Genomic DNA, 16,799 nt, shown 5'->3' with positions numbered 1-16,799 from the left:
ACACCCACAAGATTTTATTTTCCCAACATAAAATACTGTTCCGCAAGCAACAGCTAAGGTTATGCCAATGATATTTGGCAGCATTAGCAAGCTAGTTAGCATAGAATGTTAGCTATGTGCAACTTTTAAGCATTTAACTACTTACCACACATGTTCTGATAGATTTAAGGTCATATGATGCTGAAAATCAAGCTTAAGCGTATTTTGAGGATTATAAACATGTTAAAAGTAATGCTGCATACCTTTACAGTGTATGTTGACGTGATGTCAGATAACTGCATCTCTGACACGTTGGCATTGAGAAGTTCGCCACTTTGAATTCCAACATTGCTTTTTTCCTAGCAGGAAGACGGAATGATCAGACTTTCTGACATACACATACAATTTCCATGCTTTCTTCAAATGGTTTAAATTTCTATGTTACTTTCTACGTTCTAGACTTGTGGTTGTTGCAAATTGACCACAAAGAGACAACTGCACAAGCTATAGCAATAAGTAGGCTAAAGTAACATCCATGTGTTCAAGTCATGTTTGTTTTCAGTGTTTTATGTAGCTTATGTAACCTTTGGTGCTGATAGAGAAGCAGAGAGACAAACAGGAGAGAGGAGAAAGAGGAGAGGAGAAGAAGGAGGAGGTGAACACTCGCAATGCTCATGCTAGACTCCCTCCATACTTGTAATAATGGGAGTTTGATTAGCAAGCATGTAATGTACTTTACCCCCACTGCTGGAGACAGAGGAGGAGAAGGAGGAGGAGGGTGAAAAGAGGCGAGGGATGGAGGGAGAAGGGATGGAGAGGTATAGCAGGAAGGAGGAGGAGGAGTGTATATAGGCTGCCCTCTCAGCAGGTCTCCTCATCTCCCCTCCCGCCTCCACCGCCCCCTCTTCACCCCTTCAGACCAGGACCTAAGTTTTCCCCCCACTCTAAAACCTAACATCACCTCCTGTGCCTACACACACACACACACACACACACACACACACTAAAGCCTAACGTCATCTCCCCACCTCCGCCCCTCCTATAGCTGCACCATGCTGTGTAGGTGGTGGGGGTGGGAGGTCAGGCGCAGGAAGAGTTTTTCCAGTCGCCCGCCCCCGTTAACAAGCTGCGCGTCTGCACGTAGGAAGTTGTTTGCGCACAGACACAATGCAAAGTTTATTTGAATCCAGCAGGGAAAAGTCAGGGCTGCGTCGTCGCTCTCACATGCACTGTCACTGAACCGATTTTAGGGTTAAAGGCTAAAGAAAATGTTGAAGTAGCAGCCAGCAGTATGTTGCTTTTTAATATCAGAGCAGAGCAGAAATTCAACGTGTTCTGTAGCTATTGCAATAAAGACATAAAATGAAGATAAAGACAGTAGGCCTCAAACATCACCCCTGTAATACTCCATATGTACATAATGTACACCTATTTAACAATATATGCCCCAAAAAATGTCATTTTTTTCTCATAGTTTAATTTTAAAATCCTATTTTACTTCTTGGAAAATATTTTTCGTGGTCACATCATGGCTTACATAAAAATTCAAACCAATAATACCATCGCAAATTTTTGAACAATCCCGAACTTTCAAAGTGACATGTGAGACAGTGAGCAACATGGCAACATGGTACGACATGGTACATTTTCCTTTTCCTAAGACACCATGGTTGAGTTCCTGCGGCTAGAATTGATTCATTTTAAAGAATCTAGAATTTGTGAAGCTCAATATTATGCGCAAAGCATTTTTGAACTTGTGGACACTTTTGAACAGAAGCTTTGCAGAAGCGAATGTATGGGGTCAGGATTCAAAATGAGTTCTGAGCCTTGGTGGATCCCAACTTCCATGACAAGAGATGCAAGATGTTGTCATTTGTCTTTCAACCTTCCAAACATCATCCTGTGACCCATATTATTTTAGAGGATTTTCTTTGGACCAAAAGAAAGACCTTTGGACCATCTTTGGACCAATTCCCTCAGTCCTAATAAGAATGCTAAGAAGAGATTCTATAGGAAAGCTTATACAAATATGGACGATACAATCAAGCAGTGAGTTTCTGTTGGTCTTGTCGTGCCTCCCACCAGGCCGGAGCAGCCTTTCCCTTTCCCCTCTGCCCGGCTGTGCTGTCGGCTCGGGGTGTGAGCAGAACGACGCTAATGTGTGGAGACACCTGACAAGCCCGCTGGCCTCCAGGGCTCAGCCTAATCACTCTGGACCCAAACCCATCGGGAATTAAACCTGCAAAACCAAACAGTCACTGTGGGAGCCAGCCAGCATCCGCTGGAGCCACTCAAGCGACCGCCGAGGGAAAGAGCGTCACAAGCGGAGCGGAGTCCGTGGAAAAGCGCTGTGTCGAGAAAACTAAATTGTGACGCAGATAAACAAACCGGCAGTGCTGACAGTTAGGTGGGAGACAAAGGTATTTCTGGAGATTTATGGGTCTTCATGAGGAACTTGTTTGAGAAAAGGGTTGGAAAGCCAGAGGATTGAGAACGTCATGCATGATTTAATGCTTCATGTCACTATTCATGTCATGTACAGATGGGAAAAGCCCCACTATTTGCCTGCTTGCTGCACTGCTGCTGCTGCAATGCTGCTCCACCTCCACACTTACTGATGGGGGGGGGGGGGGGGGGGGGGGGTAAATCTATACAGTACGTTGAGTTTAATTGGGATGGCATGGTGCGTCTCAACAACATCAATGATGCAGGTTTGAATCCTGAAGAGTGTGCACATGCGCACGCACATATACACGTGCCACAGTAATAAAACTGTCCATAAAATTATAATTCTGTACGATCATGCAGAGTCCGATAAATGCCAGCGTGTGACAACAGAAAGGAGGTTTTGACAGCAAGAGGCCAAGAGTTGGTCTGAAGATGTCACTCTAATGTGTTTGAACTAACATTAAAGCACTTTTTCCACCATTCAGAGTACAGTAGTGCGTTAACCTTAAAATTAATGGGGATTTTCCAGTGTTTAAAGTACAGTAGCTTGTTAACTCTGGTATCTGTTAAGCCATGCTGGGCCCCTCTCCACTCTCTCCCTCTCTCCAGATGCCCTCATTAATTTTAGATTGGCTCTAAATGAGTCTTCTTCATCGTGGCCGAGGTTTTCTAAATTAGATTCATTTATATTTAAATTGTGAAACAGGCGTGGTTAATGAGAGAATCATTATTTTTGGGGTTATTTCAGATGGGCTGATATTGCAGCGGCTCAGTGCAGTGCGGGCTAAAGCCACCAGTGGAGACAGTGAACCATCGTTTGGGCTTTAAACAAGCCGAGGACCCGCAGGATTCTCAAACTGAACTATTTTGGAGACTTTTTCACTGGATAAAAGATGCATTAATGTCAGATAGACTACTACTGGCAGCACTAGCACTTTTTGAAATTGGAGGGACAAGGGAGGGCTGTTTATTATTTTTAATGTAAAAACCTTTTGGATGTTTAGCAGATCAATAGAAAGAAGCTTCTACAAATCTTGAACTTTCAAGCCAGGATCCAAAATTGGGAATGGGCCAGATTCTGATGGGTCTCAATGTGACAAATGTATGTTTTCACGCATCCAGGATTGAAAATCTAAACAAGAAACCTTTCTCCTTTCCAACACATTGACATATAAAGAAATCTTTGCGAGAAGGGCCAATATGAGGTTTGGGAGTTAATATATGCATACAAATATACATGCAACGTATCCGTGTTTGCATCATTCATTAACACCTGATTTTACACTCTGAAACTAATGTGTCTTTTTCAACACATCTGCGTAGTTTGCCGCAACACACATGACTTTGTGACGCAAACACACGTTGACGTAACAGGTGCCTCCGTCGACACGTGACGCCCTGACAAAACTAAACGCCGTTTGGAGACGCGTTGAAAACCACACGTTTCCTTTGTAAGACCGCAAGGGAACACAAACAACGCTCTGTGTCCCCATGAGCCGTCCGTCCACCTCGTAAAAAAAAAATAAAAATGCAAATCACACAGGGCTTTACAGCTTGCACATCTCCTAACAAGCCACCTTACAGCTCTCGGCGTCTTATAGCAACCCCCGGCTTCTCCACCGCCAGGAATTCCACTGTTAGGAATCTAAGTGCCAGGCGTTTAAAACCTGAGGAATGCTATTGTTCTGGTCACAGCTGCACTAGCACTGCGCTGGCTGCTGCTGCTGCCACTGTGTGTGTGTGTGTGTGTGTGTGGAGGAAGGAGGAGGAGGGAGGGAGAGGGAGGAAGGAGAGGGCGAGGGAGGAGCCGAAGGTGTGAAAAAGGCAACTTTACGTGTTTTCCAGCGCACTGCCGGTCTTATGACAAAGCAGCACATAGTTGACAGCGAGTTGACACATTCCTCCAGGCCCGGACGCTCGCAAACGTCTCCCCACCTCCTCTCTCTCTCTCTCTCTCTCTCCCTCTCTCTCTCTCTCCCCCTCGCCTCATCTGTCTATCTCTCTTTTTTTGATCAGATAAACGCACACAAACGCACATGCTCAGAACTGCAGAAGATATTTGGGTGTATGCAGAGATGCAGTGGTGGTTACATACCTTTTTAGCCTGACATAAATCATTATAAGGTAAATTCATAGTATACACCATGGAAAACCAATGCTTGTTTATATTGCCTATAGATTTATTTAGGATGGTCAGCTCTGGAGCTATGGTCAGCTATGGCTCCTATACAATACAGTAGCCAGGAAGGGGAAGCAGAAGCAACAGTGATGGGGAGGCAGAGCTTCATTCTCTTTCTCTCTATCTCTTTCTCTCTCTCTCTCTCTCCCTCTCTCTCTCTAGTAATTACCATCCAGCTGCTTTGAGGAACAATGCTTGGCTCTCTTCCAGACGGCTGACTTCATACACTCTGTGCCACGCTCAATTTGGAGCGCAGCGGAAGCTGGGCATGACTGGCACCCTCCAGGGCATCGCTCTGTCTCTCGATGGGACTCGCTGTAGTGTGTGTGTATGTGTGTGTGTGTGTACATGTGTGTGTGTGTGTTTGGGTGTGTTCCCTAAACCTACCAGTTCCCCCTTTGCCATCCCCTACATCCATTGTCTCGCTCTCTCCATGCTGTCGTCACTCTCCTGTTACGTCACTGGGAAAAAAACACACAAAACAAAAGAGAACAATTAATTGAAAGTAATAGTCTGCAACATTTTTATATAAATGTAACTCTATATTGCTGATTGTTATAACACAATAGTGATGCAACCTATATCCAGTTCATGAAAGCTTTTCTATTTGCTGCTCTAAACACCCGGTGCCACCTACAGAAACTCAAACTCAAACATCAACAGAAAATCGATCGGGACTCTGTCTCAGTCCCACCCATACTGTTTGATTGACAGGTGATCTCTGGGAAGTGCAGTGCAGAAACACCACAGCAATGAGCCCCGAGCACCAAAGATGGAGACAAAATTTAAAAAAACAAGGAACTCGAGGATTACCATTTTAATATACTATGTAGAATTCATAGGAGATGTATAAAACACACAGGTTCATACAGACAGAGCCCTATATAAAAGTTATGCCATTTGAACCCCTGCAGGGTTAATAGTTCCCATATACTTCCTGATAGAAAGTTCAGTAAGCCAATGTTACCAGGCAACTAACACAGTTCTAGCTAGTAAGCAGTTTTGGCCATTAATGCTTAGCAACAGTTTAGTTCCAGGAAGTAAAAAAAAAACAGAGTTCCAGTCCCAGACCGCTTCACGTTGTGTGTTTTATCGATGCAAAGCTTTGGCTAAAACTAATCTAGCAGCAAAATCTACTAGCAGCCATCAGAATATGAACTCCCTCATTATAAGGGTCAAAGGAAGCTATTGTTGCCCCCCCCCCCCAGTCCCCCCCCCCCACCCCCCCCCCCCCCCACCCCCCACCCCCGGTCCCACACCCACCCAGCTCCTCTCTTGGCCCCCTCTGACACACACACACACACACACACAACTGGAGAGTATTTGGAGAAGGGAGGAGGGTGGAATAGACAGACAGTTCCACAAAAACTCAAAAGTACAAACACACTCACATACAACCCCCTCCCGCCACCACCACACATACACACACACACACACACACATACACAAAGCCTACATGTGTATTCAATCCTCCCTGCAGTCTGTGTGTGATTGTTTGTGTGCTACTGTACACACACACACAGACACACACACACACACACACACACACAGTGCTTCCCCTCACTCTAAACCGCACTGAATAGGGTACAGCACAACCTAGCTCTTCCTCCTCTGGCACAATGAGGACCTGTTTGGGGCCAGTGTGCCCAGTAAAGACCCCCCACCCATCCCACATCCCCCCAAAAAGTAACGCAAAAAATAAACACACACACACACACGCACACGCACACACACACACCTACACACACACACACACACACACACACAGACAGACACTACCAGGCCCAGACTAGCCCTTACTGTTTTGGACAGTAGGGCATTTGCAGAGCAGAGACAAACAGAGGAACAGTGGCTAATTCTGTATAACAAAAGTCATTGAGTTTGACAAGGAGACGGCAGCGTTAACATGGAAAGCCTAACAGAGCTATCAGTTCAGATAGTCTTCTTCTATGATGCTGACATGGTGTGATGTGACACTATTTTTTTATCGGAGTGGAGAAATGAATGGAATGAATGAATAATTTCCCTAAACATAACCAGGACAGAAAGTTAGGGGTTCAATTCCCTGTGTAGCTCAATGGGTAGCTCCACCTGAAAATGTATGTATTCATACTACCAGTATTGATTTTTGAAGGCTGATTCCGATATTTTTTGGATTGAATATTCAATATCTTCAAATTTCATGCCAAAAAAACTACAAGGATTCAGTGTTTTCTCCCAGAATTCTATTCTCATCAGGTTGGAAAAGCTTCTGAAACAGCATGTAGACCATCATGGGACACTAAAACTCTGACACTAGAACACTGAAACCCATACTGATACATTTATTTTTTTCTAACCCTAGAGCTATAAGGCGCTCTGGATGAAGATGCCCATCAAACGGCCTATGTCGCGCTAATCTAAACACAGTCTGAATCCAGTCACAGTATATTCATATGAACTCCACCATGAATGCAACAACGGTAATGCCATTCCCCATTTGCAAGGCATGCGGCTGAGGCTGGTGCAGCGTGGCAGAGGGCCAGGCCAAAGCAAACAGAGGTGTGTTGCTGATTTGACTGCTCGCTCTCTCTCTGTTAAGAGTGCTACAGGGCCGGGTCACGGTGCACAGCGTCGACCCAACAGTTGTGCTCTTTAAAAAAATCACATTCTGGATTAATGACCAAAATTTGATTGAAATATATGAAATTAAACTAGTATTTCAAGTGCATGCGTGTTCACCTGTGTGTACCTGTGTGTGTGTGTGTGTGTGTGTGTGTGTGTGTGTGTGTGTGTAGAGCTCGTGTGCATATCGGTGTGTGTGTGTAACTGGGCCCCCAGGCAGGGCCTCCCCACAGCGTACAGGGGGATTGTGGGTAGTTGGGAGAGAGGGTTTGGACTCTGGGCTTTGTTTGTCTCTGTGTGCTGACATCACTGTGCTGATGGCACCAAATCCCCCGTTCCACCGCACACAGCACTTTCTATACAAAACACCAACACACACGCACACACACACACATACACACACCGTGAGTAATGCCAACTTGGCCAAAAAAAAAAAAGCTCTCTCTCTCGCTTTAACACACATGCAAACATCCATGTCCGCATGTACAGATGCACACACACGCCTAAAGTGTCATATTGCTGTTAATTCTCTTCATGTATTTTTTATTATTATTATCTATATATATATTTGCTTGTTGTTTGTTTTAATATGTGCAAATAAACTAAAATCACAAAGTTTTAGTTTGACTTTAGTTTAGTAGCAAGTAGAGCTTTATATTTATATAACTCATGTTCTAGTTAACACCTGTTAACTATTCAGATATATGGTATTTGCATGTATTTGCATATACATGTTAGGCATTTCACTGATATACTGTTATCTACAGATTAGCCACTGACAATATGTACATGTTCCATGTACAGTAGGCTATGTTCCAAAAGGTATAGAATTTTTAATAAAGCTGAATCATTTTAGCCATTTTGTAGCTTATTTAGTCATTTTAACTAAATAATTCAACATTCAATAGCAATTCAGTGCATTAGTCGTGTATACAAAAATCTATACTTATTTTGAAACACCAAGTATATGCCAGACTTTTACCTGCAAACATGACTACATTTACATTTTAGGCGTTTAACGGTTTCCTCCCATAATCTCGGCCATTATAATATCTTGAGATGTGTTTGTATTTGCATGTCAGGCATTACACTGCCTCTCCACAGCTGCAGCATTTCCATGTCGGCCAATGAACTGATTGTTGTCGCCCAGAGAGTCTATTTGCCTTTAAGCTCAGCTGTCTGATTGTGTCTCTGCGGACCCTGGTTAAATATTAACTGGAGGCCTCCACGACGCTTCCTCTCAAGGCCAGAGGAAGTAGATAGCTGTTCCATCTTCTTGAATCCGTTATCGGCGCTCCGGTCTCAGGCGGAGCTCTCAGGCACGCGGGCGATATTCGAAGTCTTGGTCTTGCTTCTCCACTGTGCGTTTTCAGTCCGGCAGCTCTTACAGAAAGAAATCTTCGACTCTTCAGAGGTTGTAAACATGGAGGTGAAAGAAGACATTCTCAACGCCATTGTCTCACTTTTACTTGCAGCTCAGAGTTTGAAGCTGCTGCAGTGTCTTGCAAGACTTGCAAGGAATGTGAAGTCTTGCTGTAACGTTTCCACTGCATATGTTTAGCTATGCACCAATACGTAAAAACCTCCCCCATTCTACAGTGATTTGTCAATAATGTCCCATAAACCTGCGTTCTGTTGCAAAGTGGGTGGTGCTACTTGTCCCCCCCCCTTCCCCACCCTGGTGTTTGTTTTGAAGAGCAAGAAGGAGGATAAGAGCCGATAACAGCCCTTGATAACAGCCAATATGCACTCAGACCAGGTAAGCTAACACAGAGCTGAAACTCTACAGTCACAAGAGTCCAACTGGAATAAAGTTGCGTATCACTTGCAAAGTAAAAACACTTCCCGTTTTGTGCCGTAAAGCAATCCAGCAGATTTCCCTCCAAATCTGACCCAGTGGCACAATGTAAAATGCAGTGTAGAGGCTGCCAGTCTTCTCATCGATGGTCTAATTTGTTTACAGTAATTATACTAATGTCTCAAAATGAATGGGGTAATGATTTACTGATGCACCTGTAAGCAACCAAAACGTGTCAAGAAGCTACGAGGGGTTTCCGGCACAATGTTAGTCCTATACTGAAGTAGTGATGTGATCAGTGTTGTGCAAGTTCACACTTCACAAGAGCTAGCTCAAAGTTCAGTTCACACAGATTAAAATGAACTAGTTCACGTTCATAGTTCACAATTTTGAATTTTGAACTAAGTTCACAGTCCCAAAAAATGAACTAGTTCACGTTCATTTCTTCCGTTTTTTTTTAAATGAGCTGCTCCGAGCTATTCTTTTTCAATAGAACCTCCTCCTACCCATCCATCCCCAGCCCCCAATCATTGCCACTGCCCACTTCCCAAACTAAATGAATTACTGTATACTACTATAGAATCACAGACAGAGATTACTTTTACCTTTACCAAAAACATGAGCACGTTCAATGAATGCTCTTTTAGCGCGTTCATGCACAACACTGGTTGTGATATTTCATTGATCCCCGTAGGGAAGTTCTCTTCTTCCCCCTCCACAGGGAGGTCAGAGGTCAGGGTCAGATACAGAACAGCAGTCCTGGAGCTAGGGATCCAGTGTCTTGCTCAAGGACACTTCAGCAGGGACGATGCTTGCTGACACAGGGGATTGAACCTGAAGCCTTGGTGGGGGTTTCTACTTAACAGGGTGTACAGGGACTGTACACCCTGTATATGGTTATACAGATACTGACACACACACACACACAAACACACACATGTACCAGCATTCAAGCACGCACAAACTGCTCTAAGGACCCAGGAAAGCGGTTGGGATGGACCCAGCACTCACAGCCACTCAAAGCCAATCACAGCTAATCACTGACGATAGCTCAGACATTTACACCATGCATCCACCGCCTCTCTCTCTCTCTCTCTCTCTCTCTCTCTCTCTCATACACACACACATACACAGCTGTCCTCAGGTACTGGCCATCATCATTACCACATCACTCACATTGGACAAGGAGGGAATGAAGGAAAGCGAGGGAAGGGGGTACAGAGAGAATGAAAAGTAAGGTGAAAGAGAGAAAGATAGGAAGAAAGATTGGAGGGGAGTGTATACACCGAGCTCTGTAAGGATTTGGACACAGTTGTTGCTATTTGATGGATGGCAACGTTCAACATCAACCCAAATGAGTACAACATTTTCACAATATGATATAATGTCTGGGTAAAAATTCATATTCAAGCAGCTTTGGAAACTGTTTTGAACATCAAACGATTCTTGATCTGAATATCTTTTTTTTGCATTGAATTGTGTGAATTTAAATTACTGCTCTAAAGGCAGAATGAAGCACAAGTTTAGCTAAATGAGTCCAAGTAAGCAAGAGTCTGATTTATCAAACCAGACTCTAATCCCTCTCCCAATAAAATTTTCTATAGTAAAATAAAATGTATTTTAAGAGGAGCGCGAAGATTCAAGGTTTGTTTTTAAAGGTTAGAGAAAAGAATTAGCTCCATTATATGTGAAAAGGACAAATATAATCACAGTGCACGGTTGACTCTAATTTTGTTCTTAAACAGACGGCATATCTGAGGTAACTTGAACCTTTGCATACAGCCAAAAAGCAATCGCATCTGTGTTTTGGTTGTTGACATTTTAGAGTTTACCAATTAATTTTAGGGCAATTTTAGGGCAGATTAATGGGGCTGAAAACTCAGAAATAAAACAGATTGGAAAGATTGGATGGTGAACTACCCCTTTAACACCATAAAGGCAAAGCTCTGAAACTATGTAGATAGCAATCAGGATGCAAAATGGCTCACGTCACTAAATGGTCCATGTTGGTCCAACAAGCTGCAGCTTAGTGTTTTACACACGCTGAGGATCTATTAGCAGCCTTCAGCTTATCACCATTATCCATTTAACAGTTCTCTCCTTTCACTTTCTCTCTGTATATCTCTCCTTACTCTGTCTCTGTCTAGTTATCAATGTTCAATTATCATGTTAGTATTGTTATATTTCACTGCTTACTTTTACATTTCAATTAAAAACACTGTTAGATATCATTCCAGGAGTTATTTAGTGATGAAGTGTTGTAATTTACTTTTTTGGTGTTTCCACTTTCCCTCAACCTGCCTCGTCTACTTCTACTTCACTTAGCGATTCCCTACATTTCCCAGAATGCCTTTGGACAAGCTGAACTTGTTGCATTCAGTGTGTGTAGGTGGAGAGAGCAGAAAAACTAGAAAAAGCAATAGTCGTGCCCCTTACTCAAAACTCAACATGTCTTGTTGCTGCATTGCATTCTGGTCTACTGAGGCTACTGTCAGTGGAGAAATTGGTCTCTCTCCTCTTCTATGATGGATTTCTCCCTGTATGATTGTTGAACGTCTCTTGGTGCAAAATGTCGAGTCTAGAAAGAAGCCCTCGCTCTTTGATTCTGAGGGACTGACACCAAATCCACTGAAAAAGCAAAATACACTACCAAACAACAAACAGGACCAGAAAAGCTGTTTTCTGTCATAGTGCTAAAGTATTTTCGGGTGGGTTTTTCCTTTAAGGCATTTAGCTGATGCTTTTATCCAGAGCGACTTCCTAGGAGTGAGAAGGCAGCTGTTCAGTGTCTTGCTCAAGAACACTTCAACAGGTCCTATGGATGTTATTGTGCTGGTTGAACTGGTGACATATTGGCTCTGGGGTCATCTCCTCAACCACTAGACCTATGTATGTATGGATGGATGGATGGATGGATGGATGGATGGATGATGGGAAGAGGGATGGAGTGAGGTCAGTGGTTGAGAGTCCATCGTATTGAAACAAGACACAAGAGCAAAGTGATTAACTTTATGAGGAAAGGAAGTGAAGAGCTTCTTACACACACACACACACAGACACACATACACACACAAACACACACACACACTCACGCATACACAGACTCCAGTTTTCCCAACCGCTGAAAACTTTTTAATAAACTTTTAATGACCACTCCAAGAACACGCCCCATCCCCTGAGTGCTGCTTCAGAACCCCCTGCACACACTCTCTCTCTCACACACACACACACAGAGGGTCCTGTCAGGGCTAACTAAGCTGAGTGGCGGGCAGGGCAGCATTTGGATTGGCTGGACAGGGGTTGCCGGGGGTTACGGTGGATTTGGTGGACCACCTGCTGAGACTCAGCCGCCAACTGACTGAAAACATTTACATCAGAAACCACCCAGGATAGAGAGAGAGAGAGAGAAAGAGAGAGAGAGAGAGAGAGAGAGAGAGAGAGAGTGACAGAGTGAGAAAAACTACATGAGAGGAAGTTAATACAAAATAGAGAACAGAGAGAGAAAAGAAGAAGGAGAAGAGAGTTTAAACTAAGTATTTTCCACACGTATTTAAGTGCGGAACTTTGCCAGCATCGTCGGCGCAGCGGCATCGAGACAGACTGTCCCTGTAAAGCGCTCAGATAACCTTAGTTTCCCTTCCCTGTTGCCTGGGAAATATGTGAAGCAGCATTGATGGAGCCTCGCAGGCCTCGGTACACAAATAATTCATAGAATAGCTGTGAGGCCAAAAGAATTTCTTTATGATCTAATGCTGCAACTGGTCCCACTTTTTTTTATTGCGTACTTGCGGCGCCACGGCTGAACTTTTGCTCAACCTTATAGGAATTGAATTGAAATGTTCTAATTTTGCCCTCGTGTAGCACAAAGGAAGGGTCTGGCAACCAGCCATTTAGTTACACCATGCCTATTCAAGTCAGGTTTCACAACATCTAGGGAAGAGGAGGCTGCACCGCCGGTGGCAGTGCGGTGGCATTGGAGGACTTCTATGATTTGTCTCATTGCCTAGGACTAAGGGACTAAGACTCCGTCCCACTGCCTGAAGTCCTCAAGTGAGTCTCCACACAGTCACTGAAATCAGCAAGGCTCCAGTAGTTCCAAAGGTTTCTTAGTAAAATCAAATAGTCAAGGCAACGATCGAGTTCCATTGACCCAAACAGTTCGGACACTGTTGGAGAAGCAGTGGGACCAGAATTCATTTTTGGACCAAGAGGGCACGCTGGTCCTGTTGAGCCCTGGTCCAATACCAGCCTCTGAGTCGTATGCTTCTACAAAACATGACTCGACCCACTTTGGATGGTGCGGCGGCTCAGTGGCTCAGTGGTTAGCACTGTCACCTCATGGCAAGAAGCACCTAGGTTCGCACCTCAGCCCCGGGCCCTTTCTGCGTAGAGTTAGCATGTTCTCGTCTGGGTCTCCTCCGGGCACTCCGGTCCTTCCAAAGACATGAGAGTCAGGTGGGTTGAAGACTCTTAAGTGCCCACAGGTATGAATGTGAGTGTGAGTGTGGATCCCGGGAACTGAATCGAGTAATCTTGGCAAAGAATACAACCCCAGGCAGTAAAACAAGAGTTTGATAGTTTTGCTCGTACCACTCATCAGCTTCATTTCAGTTCCGGAAATTAAAAGCAGAATCATTGAAGGCTTAAAAGTAGTACCTCCACTTTTTTTTTTTTTTTTTTGATGTCAGGCTTTGCAGCGGCCCTCGCCTCCTCCCCCCCCCTCCTCCAGAAACATCCATGCCCCCTCCTCATCCCCTCATGTATAAGGGCCCGGGCCCATATGGGGGTCCCCTCAACACCCGTACTCCCTCTCTCAGGCCCTGTGTGTGTGTGTGTGTGTGTGTGTGTGTGTGTGTTGGGGGGTGGGTGGGGGTGGTGGGGGGGGTTTGCTCTGACCCGCAAACTGACCTACTCAAACTTCAAACTGAATACTTCTGGCAGTTACCACGACGACAGAGCTCTCCAAGCCTTATCCTACTTACTGAGACGAGACGAGGAGAGAGGAGGAGGAGGAGGAGGAGGAGGGAGAGCAGGAGAGGCTGGAGAGAGAAAGAGAGAAGAGAGAAAGAGGGATGCGGACAGAGAGAGGACAGCAAGAGAGAGATCTGCATAGAGAGAGCGAGAGAGAGAGAGTGCGTGCGTGTTAGAGAGAGAGAGAGAAAGAGAGAGAGAGAGAGAGAGAGAGAGAGAGAGAGAGAGAGAGAGAGAGAGCAGCCAGGCAGAAAGACAGAGTTGCTGCTGTTGCATCTCTGTGTTTTTCATGAGTAGACAGTTTACTGGGAGATTATTCACAGTCTGGTATTTAGCCTTATTAGGCCACTGCACACCGCTCTCAATACAGACGTCCCCTCCCATCACCCACTGCCACATGAGGCTTTTATTTTGTTGTTTTTGTTGATATATTTCACATTTCAATGCATACTAGTCTTCTTTTTGTGATGATGCAAACATTTGAACTTACTTTTCAATACACCTTTCAGCTTCCATCATTCATACACATGTCAACGAAAAGTTATTATTTAGTAGATGATGTCTTGTTTTTGTATTAACCTACAAGTTTGATCTTTTTAAGGCTGCACCTCTTCCCAAGCTGTTATGGCGAGAAATGCCCCCCCACTAAACTACTGCTGAGTATATGGCATTTTATGGCTGCAGAGTATGGCTATAGCAGCCTTGAAGTGCCATACAGGCCTCTTTCCGTGGTGCGAAATATCCTCCAGGCCCATTAGACAGCATGGCCAGAGGGCCATTCCTGCTAACAGAGACTCACACACAGCAAGGGTCCCCCGTCGACTCGACCGCGCGCGTGTGTGTGTGTGTGTGTGTGTGTGTGTGTGTGTGAGAGAGAGAAAGAGAGAGAGGGAGAAAGAGAGAGAGAGTTAGAAAAAAAAGGAACGGTGTCTGACTGCATATATGATATGACATACGACATACAGTATATGATGATGCCTGACTATGTCCCTGTGTGTGTGTGTGTGTGTGTGTGTGTGTGTGTGTGTGGCTCTGGTGAAGAGCGTCAGAGAGATCTGATAGAAGGCGACCAGAAATCAATATCTGCCATATTTGTCTCTCCGGGCTAGCCGTCACTCGCCGAGCCAAGATTGAAGTGATTGATCCATCTCCGCCTTAATCTGCGCTCAACACTTTCACCTGGCTCATTCCCAAGACCGCGCACTATAGATATATAGAACCAGTCAAAACCAAGTATTGGGACAATGAGTTAAAACTGATCTTTACTGCTGTTGACTCACCTATATATGGATCTAATACTGAAAAGATGAATATGAGGAAAAGGAGACAGCTTGTCAACCATTATCTGTCTTTTGTTGATATCCATTTTAAACCAAAACATACTTTGGCTCACTGTTCAATACTTGACAGTATGTACCAGGACTATAGGCTACACTGTAGGATATACAGTAGATATATGGCTTTGGTATGTACAGCAGTTGTGGAAGTAGTGTTGTTCTGTCATGTTCTGCCCTGTTCTGCCCTGTTCTGTTCTGTTCTGCTATATTCTGTCCTGTTCTGTCCAGTCCTGTCATGATCTGTTCTGTCATATTCTGTCCCGTTATACTCTGCTCTGTCCTGTTCTGATATGTTCTGTTCTGTTCACACTCTGTTCTGTTCTATTTTGTTCTGTTCTGATACATTCTGTCCTGTCATATTTTGATCTGTTCTGATATACTCTGTTCTGTTCTATTTTGTTCTGTTCTGATATATTCTGATCTATTTTGTTCTGTTCTGATATACTCTGTTCTGTTCTATTTTGTTCAGTTCTGTTCTGATATATTCTGTTCTATGTTGTTCTCTTCTGATATACTCTGTTCTGTTCTATTTTGTTCAGTTCTGTTCTGATATATTCTGTTCTATGTTGTTCTCTTCTGATATACTCTGTTCTGTTCTATTTTGTTCAGTTCTGTTCTGATATATTCTATTCTATGTTGTTATCTTCTGATATACTCTGTTCTGTTCTATTTTGTTCAGTTCTGTTCTGATATACTCTGTTTTGTTCTATTTTGTTCAGTTCTGTTCTGATATATTCTGTTCTATGTTGTTATCTTCTGATATACTCTGTTCTGTTCTATTTTGTTCAGTTCTGTTCTGATATACTCTGTTTTGTTCTATTTTGTTCAGTTCTGTTCTGATATACTCTGTTCTATTTTGTTTTGTTCTGTTCTGTCAGTCTTCCAAATGCTCCTCTACCTGCACTCAGTTTTCATGAATTCATGAGAAAAAATGTTCTCTATGAGAGGTTATAAATCTAGTTTGTCAGCATCACTATTACCATTTGAAATGTATGAAGTATTGTTTTATTTGTCAGTTTCCTCTATAACACTTGAAATGTACTATCTACTATGATTATTATTATTAATAGTATTATTGTCACTTTTATTACTAACATACCTGCAATCATTTTGAACCGTGCTGACTGATCCTGCTGTTCGCCCTCCTATACAAGTCACAGTGGATCATCTCAGCGTCTGAACCACACTGTCTGATGTCATGTGACCGCTTTGCTGCTGTGTCCCGCGGGCTTGGAGGTGATGTTGAACATAAACTGTAGTCTATATAGGCTAACGCCCCGGGGCAGTGTCGCACGTTAAGAGCGCCTGTCAGCCGGTAAATCGGTAAATGATCCCGGCTGTCATTTAATCAATATGAACAGGCAGCAGCTGTCACGCATCACCGTCTCCCTAGGGGGAATGGAGCGAGGAGGGGGGGCGGTTGTCAAGACGCACCGGGACGACACGACAACCATGTGTGTGTGTGTCGTCTTTCATCTTTTAT

At 43.9% G+C, this 16,799-nt stretch overlaps 1 long non-coding RNA gene across 1 annotated transcript in view; it reads right to left on the bottom strand.

Annotated features, from left to right (window-relative positions):
• The window catches only part of LOC139915560 (uncharacterized), a 36,439-nt gene that overhangs the window by 8,225 nt on the left and 11,415 nt on the right, over positions 1–16,799 (bottom strand). The window contains exon 2 of the long non-coding RNA XR_011784814.2: positions 4,994–5,067. This is a non-coding gene — a long non-coding RNA (uncharacterized LOC139915560). The remainder of the gene's footprint in view (positions 1–4,993; positions 5,068–16,799) is intronic.

Source organism: Centroberyx gerrardi, chromosome 9 (genome assembly GCF_048128805.1).
Source record: "Centroberyx gerrardi isolate f3 chromosome 9, fCenGer3.hap1.cur.20231027, whole genome shotgun sequence".
In the NCBI taxonomy this organism is placed as follows: Eukaryota; Metazoa; Chordata; class Actinopteri; order Beryciformes; family Berycidae; genus Centroberyx; species Centroberyx gerrardi.
The sequence above is the reverse complement of the archived record's forward strand: the minus strand, read 5'-3'. Positions and strand labels throughout refer to the sequence as shown.